The sequence below is a fragment of the Eupeodes corollae genome, chromosome 3 (genome assembly GCF_945859685.1).
Source record: "Eupeodes corollae chromosome 3, idEupCoro1.1, whole genome shotgun sequence".
Taxonomy (NCBI): domain Eukaryota; kingdom Metazoa; phylum Arthropoda; class Insecta; order Diptera; family Syrphidae; genus Eupeodes; species Eupeodes corollae.
The window spans coordinates 18,284,740-18,294,957 of NC_079149.1; positions in this window are offsets into that span (position 1 = coordinate 18,284,740).

Consider the following 10,218-nt stretch of genomic DNA (forward strand, 5'->3'; position numbering starts at 1 on the left):
CTTGAGAGTATATGGATCTTCAAACTTAGAACTTCTAGATATAAACCCACCATCGCATTAGCTGTAGAAATAATGTGGTCAATTTGAAGCGAAAAACTCATTTGATAGTCAAAGATAACTCCGAGATCTTTCTGTTTTGTTAACCTTTGTAATGGATGAATATCAATTTTGTAAATGAAACTTAATGGATTTAAATTAACAACACTGCATTTTTTAATAGTGAAATATAAGCCATTTATAGTACACCAGTTAACAATACAGTCAATATCAGCTAAAATTTTACCGGCAGCTAATGAAGATCTTACACAGCTAAAAATCTTGAGATCATCGGCATTAAGAGACACTTTGCATTAAAAATATAATTTGGCAAATCATTAACAAAACAATAAAAAGGAGTGGCCCAAGGTGGCTGCCTTGAGGAACACCTAAAAAGTTTGTTATTTTATTTAATAAAACATCACCTATTTTGACATTTTGACTACCTCCAACCAAATAACTTTTAATCCTGTCAGAAGAGCATAGTGAACACCTAGAAGCTCAAGTTTTTGTCAAAAGAATATTAAGTTGCACACGAACAAATGCCTTTGAAAAACCGGTGTAAACAACGCAGACTCGCAAGCGATTTTCTTAACATCCAAGACAATAATTACGTAAATATTGATAAATTGGTTGCTGTCGATCTACCACTCATATGCTGAGAAATATAATTTCGAACTTAATTATGCAGTTTATTTTAAACAATTGCTTTACATACTTTTGGAATTAACAGAAGTTTAGCATAGGTCTAAAATTTTCCAAAGATCCCTTAGATTCAAATTTATGCAGAGGAGTAATCAGAGAATGTTTCGAAGTATCTAAAAATATAAATTGTAGCAAAGGCATCTTGCAAATATATTACCTGGTGCAGCGGAGAAACTGTTGTCCAGAGATGATAAAGCTGACAACACATCATCTAAAGATAAACATAGTGTACCAGTAATTATATTAGAATTGAAATTATTAAAATCTTGATCATAATTAATTTTCCAAGTCATCAAAATTTGACTGGAAAAATAAATCAGAATTATTAAAAATATCACTTAAGTTCTCTGAAAAGGCAACATTGTAAGATACACTAGATGGAATTCCAATTGATTTTCCTTTAGTATTCAAAAATTACCGAAAAACTTTAGAATTACTATTTATTTTCGACTCCAAAACAAATATATTGTTTATATTGTTTATAGGTAAATCTTTTTAAAAATGTTTACTCTTTCCTTGTTTTGTATAAGAAGAAAAAACAATTCTTTAAAAAATTCAATGCAAATATGTTTTATTGATGTATATTTATTTTATTATTTTTTTCATAACCTTAAATTTTATTTTACTGACAATTTAAGATCTATTTTAAATTAATTTACTCTTAATTTTTAATTGTATTTGCATTTCTTTTTGTTTTATTTTATTTTTGTATCTCGTTTTATTTTATTTCACCTTTGTGAATAATATTTTATTCAAATTATTTCAATGAATTTTGCTGTGTTTTTGTAAATTATTTTTAAATTTAATTAACTTCCCAATTAACGGTTTTTTTTAAATATGAAAAAAAAACTAAAAAAAAATATTTGTCAGCTCAAATATTTTACGGACAAAAAATGATTTTATATCCAAAAGAATATAGTTTTTGACATTTGGTTAGATTTTGAGCAAAATCTAATTGACAGTTTTTTATAAAAAATAAAACCTACAAAATTATTAAAAGTTAATAAAAATTGAATTTCTACTAAAATTTTTTTTTAAAAATTTAAGATTATAGCTTCAAACGTATTTATCTTACAAGAAATAATGTTTTCGATGCTTGATAAAATTATTGGAAAAATCTAATGGAAAGTTTTTTTTTACAAAAAATAAAAACCTAAACACAAAACTTGGTAAAAATTTACTTTCGACTCATATATATTTTTTTTTTAATTTAAGGTATTGGCGTAAAACTTATTTTATCTTGTTTGAAAATATTGTTTTTAACATTAAAATTTTTATAAAAATCCGAGAACCATTTTTTTTCATAAAAATTAAAATCTACCAAAATTAGGACGGAAAATTGTTAAAAATTGAAGTTCGGTTCTAGTTATTTCATAAATAATGAATGAATACTTCAAAATGATTTCATTCCGTGATAAATTTTCTTAAAAAAATTCAATCTGTATTTGTTTTTAAAAGAAAACAAAGCTTTCAAATTGGATTTCGACAAAAAAATTTCGTAAACAAAAAAAGTTTTTCTAAAAAAAACTAAAGGGTCCGCCAAATAATTTATATTTAAATGCTATGAAACATCGAGTATAAAAAACGTACGAAACACTACGTCATCCTCGGTTCCAACGCTTGTCCTCAATGACACTCCCTATGTGAGCTCGATCGATAAAACCAATGTAGAGTGTCATGAGTCCTCCTGTTCTTGAGAGCGTAAACAATTCTATGGGACGAATCTTCTTTCGCACTCGTGCAGTTGCAGGAGTACTGAGAGACCTTGACATTCTCAAATCCGCTGGCCCAGATAGTATTCCCCCTATTGTTCTGAAGAGGTGTTCTTCAACGCTGGAAAAACCACTGCGTAAACTTTTCCATCTTTCCTACTCTACAGGTCTCTTTCCTAACTCTTTCCTCCCCCTCTAACTATCGTCCAATTACACTCACATCCCTTCTTTCCAAGGTTATGGAAACGCTAATTAATTATCAGCTTTAGAAATATATTGAAGAACAGAAGCTTTTTTATGACCGACAGTATGGTTTTCGTAGCAAAAGGTCCACTGGTCATCTCATGGATCATCTCACCGAACTCTGGAACAAATCTTTACATCGTTTGGAGAAATTTAGATTATTGCACTTGATATTTCAAAGACATTTGATAGAGTTTGGCACCAAGCTCTCTTATTGAAAATGCGTGAATTTGGTATTGATGAATCCCTTCTTCGTTGGGTTAGAAATTACCTCTCGGACCGTTCAATTCAAGTAGTGTTGGACGGGTTGAAATCTGATATTCACAAAATAAACGCTGGTGTGTCCCAGGGCTCCGTTTTGTCTCCGACGCACTTCCTAATTTTTATAAATGATGTTTTGTCTGAAATTTCTAACCCACTAAATTGTTTCGCGGATGACAGTATCCTCAGCTTTTCATATTCGTTTTTAGATTCTCATCCTTGTCCTTCGGATGTGGAACTTCAACGGCAGAGTATGATAAGCTCATTAAATTCTGATCTCGATAGCATTGTACAATAGGCAATCAAAAACCGAGTAGAATTTAAAGCTTCGAAAACTCAATGCTGTCTCCTGTCGTTAAAGCGTAACCCACCCCCTCCTTTACTAAGGCTCGCACTGTGTTTAAACTTTAAAAATAATAAGGGTATTGATAACCCCTTGAGTGCCCGTTTATTATAAAAAAAAAAATCTTTGGCTGTGTCGCACGTAGCGCTGTCCTGTTAAAACCAAATGTTGCCAATATTCTCCTCTTCAATTTTATTTGAAAAAAAATTTGTTCAACATGGCCCCATAAATCCTTGCTCCTTGGCCTAATTATGTCTCCGGACAAAAATCTGCACCAAAGAAGACTTGTTTTGGGTGTATCCGTGCCCCAAATGGGACAATTTTGCTTTTTGACATACCCGACAAGTTCAAAATGAGCTTCATTTGAAAAGATTGGCATCTTCTATAAGCATTTTTACCAGCGCTGTTCATGCGTATACACAACTATATTCGTTCAATGGAAAGATAAAACTAATTGTCTTTCAAATCAGACATGAGCCAAGTTTTTCCATTATGCGCTCACTTAAGGGGTAATGATAAAATAAGAAAGGAGAAAACTTTCTTCACATTGTAATAAGTGGGAAATATTGAGCCTGGAAAAGCATTTCACATTCGTGTAGTGCGGCTAAAGAAAGCATCCCTGTACATAATAGTACATTCGAAATTGTTCTCAAAGCTAAACTAACGGGTATTTTTAGCAGTACGGGTATTGTGGTTGAATTGTTTAAGGGGAGGAATTGAACTGGCTATTTCAATGGAGCATTGTTTATAAAAGTAATGATAGAACAATGCCAGGCATTATAAGTTGCGGCGGTGTTCAAGAGAAGCAAATGTCTTGGTAAGAGAAGGATCTTCTATCATTTTTAGAGCTCTCTTTTTAGTTCTATTCAAAAGACTCAAGTACTTTATTAGGGCACCAGCACAAATATGAGAATTCTCCTCCAGTCTTAGACAAATAAAAACTTGTTAAATTATAGATAAATCATAATGGGTAAGGAACTTCTTGCATCGTAAGAGAAAACCTAAAAACTTAGAAGCATTTTTCGCGACGTCAAATATGTGATCACTCTGAAATAAGTAGTTTTGATTTACACTCCTAAAACTGAAAACTTTTCAGTCTCCTAAATGTAAATGCTGAGTGTACTGTTATCAGCTAAAAAAATGTGCTAGAAATTCGAAACAAAAGAACATTTATAAAAATAAGGAAGAGTGTGGGAGACAAAATGTAGCCTCGGGGCGCTCCAGCGTTTGTTTTCTGGGTACCAGATTTGAACCCGTCCAATACTGCTTGAAATTAACGTTCCCAAATATAAACGATAAAAATTCATCAATACCAAATGCACGCATTTTTAATAAAACACCTTAATGTCAAGCTCTATCAAATGCTTATGGAATATCGAATGTAATAATCTTAATTTCTCTAAAATGATGTACAGATTTGTTCCACTGTTCAGTGAGAAGACAAATATTTGACAGTACAAGTAAAGCGTGATTTATTAGCAATTATCTTTTTGGCAACATTGGTTTAAACAGCTGAGAAACGTTTTGTGTGCCACGGTCAAACATCTTTAGTTTGGTCTATAATAATTTAACCATGAATCGTCTTCCAAACGAAGAAGGCTTGCAAATGATTGAATTTTATTATCAAAGTACGTGCTCGTTAAGAAAGTTAATCGCGCGCTTCTTCCATTATATGGTCACTTTAATTGACCCACTGAAGTGACTAAAAGAAGAAGTGATTAGAAGAAGAGCTATTGTGACTAAATCTCTCACCAAATTTACATTGTTGGATATTAAACCACCGACACGCTTACGTAGAGTGCGAACTGAAGAAAATATCGCAGCTGTATTAGCCAGTGTTAATGACGACCATCAATAATCGATTTGTCGCCGTTCATAGCAATTGGGCTTTTGTTACTCAGCAACGTAAAAAATTTTGGGGAAGGATTGAGATGTCAACGAACGACCTACTGTAACGTACAATTTTTGGTGAATGGGCTCTTGGAAAGTTGACCGAAGATCCACTTTTTTAAACGAAAAATTGTTCTCAGCGACGAAGCTAATTTTTGTCTCAATGGGTACGTAAATAAGCAGAACTGCCGGTTTTGGAGGAAATATCAGCCAGAAGCATTGCAAGAGCTATTAATGCATACAGAAAAAGTCACAGTTTGGTGCGGTTTATAGGCTGGTGGCATCATTGAACCGTACTTCTTTAAAGATGATGTGAATCGTAACGTGTAACTGTGAATGGTGATCGCTACCGTGAGATGATATCCAACTTCTTTTTTGCCAAAACCCAAGAGCTTGACTTGCATGACATGTGGTTTCAACAAAACGGTGCCACATGCCACACAGCATGCGCAACAAGGGACTTAGTGGGAGGCAATTTCGGTGAACATTTTATTTCACGTTCGGGATCGGTCGATTGGCCGCTTAGATCGTGGGATTTAATGCCTTTAGACTATATTTTAAGGGTTATGTTAAAGCTCTTGTCTATACAATTGACACATTGGAAGACAACATTGAAGCTATTATTCGTGAGATACCGGTGGATGGAACATTTGAGGAGCAGTCAAGGTCAACATTTGTTTGGACCGTACTATATATTCAAATAAAGATCTCATGGGTTTTTCTGAATGTTATGTCATTATTTTTGAAAAACTTTTTTATAGCCCTTTATATCTCTTAGTGTCTTTTTCTTCTCCTGAAAGAAAATATTTCAATAGAGTGACATTATGTAGAGGATTCGGAGTGTATGTGCGGATTTTTCTCGATAAAATTTACGATACAAAATGTCAACTTTCAATCCAAGTAATTTATTGAAATTTATGAAAAAAAGTACGCTCACATATTAATTTATCAATAAATAAATTTATAACAACAATTATACGTAATAGCCTGCACACCGATTGTATTTTAAATTAAAAATCTTTAAGAAAAATGCAAATAAACTGGTTGTTAGTTTCCTATATTATCATAAACAATTTAAAATCAAACAAATAAAAAAATGACTAACAAATTTGAAGAAATCCCCAAAAAAAGCTAATAAATTCAAGACAACAAATAAAACTAAAACTTGAATAAAAGTGAGACAAATCTTAAAATCAAATTTAGTTGCATTTTAATTTGATACTGTTCGGTGGTTGTTATAGAAATTATCACAAATTATTTTAGACCCTTATTAAAATGCGTTTGATTATTTTAATTTGTTTGGTATCGTATTTGAGTTTAGTACAAAGTGTAATCGTTGAATATTTTGGAACCCAAAGACACCCTGAACTCTATGCCGCTGAGACAAGAGTTGGAGCAGAATTGGGATTAAGATTTGGCGGAAGAAGGGATCTGGCATCAAATCCAGGTGCATTTGTCCGGGATGGAAGATCTGGCGGCTTGAGAAGAAGAAGGAAAATCAATTATTATGTGCTGCAGTAAATTATTAAGTGAAATAAATTAAAATATTAAGAACTAAATTTGTATTTATTTTCTGTGTATTTCTAACTTGTTCTTCATATTTTGTGGTAAAACTCGTTCGTAAAAGTTGATAAGAAGTGTACAGACAAATATGCAAGGTCAAGTTCCTGAGGAAAGCAGTCAAGGCAGAATTTTGTGCGCAATCAATTTTAATTTTTGAAAGAAAGTGGATCGGAGAATGACTGTTTCAATTTTAAAGTACATTATTTTTCTAGTATAGTTGCTTAGCTTTGTTAAGTTTTTTAATATTTGCTTATCTACCCGAAGCAGAGGAACGACCGTCACTGATAACTTCAAGTAAATTAATAAAAAAAATAAATTGGGTGGCGGAACAATCCGTTGTGAACCAGGGCCTGTGTGTAAGTACTGTTGTCAGGAATGGAAGTGACCTACAATTTTAGGCCGAATCCGAGCGGCTAATTTGCCATGGGTACTACGATAATTTCAAGTAACCCAATTAAAATAACTATATTTTTTACAATGACTCAAATTGGAATTTAAAAAACTTCGTTAATTTTGAAATCGATAAATGAAATTTAAACTGGTGTTTATCGCGATATTTGGAACGTTAAATTTAGTAAATGTAGATTGAATTGAGAGTTGATTTGACTATTGAATTACTCCATAAAATTTAAGACAAATTTTCAAGAACACATTGTTATTATATTATGAAATAAGTTTTAAGTCAATGACTCTATTTATTCTCAAGATATTCGAGTCGAAAATCGATTTTAAAAAATGTTTAGTTGATTTTCTTGAGGTTTTTATTTTTCGAAAAGTGCTGCCAATGCGATTTAACTAATAAAATAAAATTTCGTATTGAGAAATATCCTTTTTAGTTTCTGGATTTAGTAAGAAAACTGTTTGCTGATTTTTAAAACTTTTCAATTTGATATGACTTAAAACCGTAAATATATTTTTGGAAAAAAAAAACAATTTACGATTTTGTTTTGTAATTCAAAAAAAATGAAAAAAAATATTTGTCACCTCGAAAACTTAACGAACAAAACATGTTTTATCTTGAAAATAATTTTGTGCAACGAAGAAACACTTTCTTAACATCTGGTAAAATTTTGAGAAAAGTCCAATTAACTGTTTTTTTATTTATAAAAAATAAAAACCTTAAAAAAACTATTAGATACTTAATGTTGATCAAAATTGATTTTTGGTTCAGAAAGTTGTCATTTGAATTATTCTTAAAAACTTTGAAATTAATAACAATATTTTTCATATAAGGAAATAGTTTAGTTTGAAAATACAGTTTTGTTAAATAGATTTTTATTCGAAAGCAAATTTTTACCAATTTAAGTAGCATTTTTTTAGAGAGAAATCAAGAACCGCGTACTATTTTTTTGTAGATTTTATTATTTTATGAAAAACCAGAATGTTGAATATTTATAAAAAAATTACTAAATATCGAAGACAATATTTTCTGTGAAATCAACAAAATAAAGATGACAATATTTTTAGATTCCCATAGGCAGTTATTGTAATGGATCCGATTTGTCAAATTGAAAATTTTGACATTTTTCGACGTTTCAAGGTCCCTAGAGTCGAAATAAAAGATTTTTCGAAAGATGTATGTGCGTGCGTGTTTACGCACATTCGTACATTCGTACGTCCGTACGTTCTCTACGTTTTTTTCGTCTTCCATAGCTCAAGAACCAGAATTGATATCGATTTCAAATAAATTTGTTTATACAGATAATAAAGCAGAAAGATGCAGAAAGGGCTCTCAAGAAAATTGAGTGGATGGTTATTTTACCATAGTAGTTCCAAAAAAACGTTAAAATTTTGGTTAATCCTAAATATCTTACGAACCAAAAACGCTAGAGACTTGAATTAAATTTTATATAATATATTATAACGTAGTATCAAATAAGTATATTTTTTAAAAAAATCCATTTAACGGTATTTTTTTATAAATCAAAAAACTGAAAAAAAATTTGTCGCCTCTAAAATTTTACGACTTAAATATGATTTCACCTCCAAAACAATTTTGTGCAACGAAGAATAATGTTTTTTACATCTGATAAAATTTTCAAAAAAATCGAATCGACAGTTTTTTTCATAACAAATAAAAATCTAAAAAAAACATTACTCAAAGTTGGTAAAAATCGAATATCGATTCAAATATCTTTTCAAAAACTTGAAATTTAGACTTCAAACTTATTTTATCTTATAAGAAATATTGTTTTTAAGATTTTGAAAAATGTTGAGAAAAACCGAGTTAACAGTTTTTTTTACAAAAAAATAAAAACCTAAAAAAATTTATAAAAGTTGGTGAAAATTGATTTTCGTCTCAAATGGCTTTTAAAAATTTAAAAATATTAGCTTCAAACTATACTTATTTTTACCTTACAGAAAATATTGTTTTCAACATTCAGTAAAATTTTGTATAAAATTCCAAGAGTCTGTTTTTTCATAAAAATTCGATTCTACAAAAAATAGTTAAAAATTGATGGTTGGTTCTCGATATCTCATGAACACTAGAAGATATTGTCTTCAAATACATTTCATAAAAGGAATTTAAAAAAAGAACAGTTTAGAAATTAAATTTTCTTTGAGAAATAAAATGGCATTTACATTTAAAAAAAAAAAAAAAAAATTGTTTTGTGGGTTTATTTTTAAGTCTGAAAAATACTTTTTGGATACAGGCACAAACTCTATTGACACCCTGTATTTTTCTTAAATAGATTTCTCCAAATCTTAGTGTTATTATATGTAAATAAAATGCACGACTCGGTCGCATGAACTTGCTCCTTCATGCAAAGAATCTGTAAAGTACATAGATAAGATTTAAAAATATACCTGTTTAATAAGTTATTTGACTTGTCAAAAAAACCGCGCATACTTCACGAAAACAATTTTTTGTGTATTCAACTAGTTCGTTCAAAGCTCTTTCCTTTAGATAGCTTTATTTTAATTTCGTATTAGAAGAACCAGGATGGAAAATAAATTATCTGAAGATAAGAAAGAGGCAGAACAATTATGTTTAAATTGTAAAGCGATCGCCTATTGGTTGTGTAGTTCGGAAGGTGTCTAAAATGGATAAAGAAAAATTCATTGGCGTGCTCAGCTCTATGCAGATAATAGATAAAGACATGTTTATGATGATATTGAAGCCATCACATTCCTTCTTTTCTAGAAGTTTTCAGCTCAAACATGGAGTTATTTTTTTCGTTAAATTTTAAAAGAAACAAGCTTACGAACAAGTTCAAGAAATTGCTATTCATGTATTGTTTACATTCAGGCTCTTGTGAGTTTTGGATTTTAGTCATTTAGTGACACGTAAGCAGTAGTTGTAGAAGTTGTACGTAATACCTTTATGGGTAGGTATAATGTGCATTCGTTGAAAAAGTGATTCTAATAGAAAATACATATACTCCCGTCCCGTTTCTTAAACTTGTACTAAGTGTTTATTCTTTTATATTAGCGAAGGCAAGTAAAATATGTGTGAAACAACCT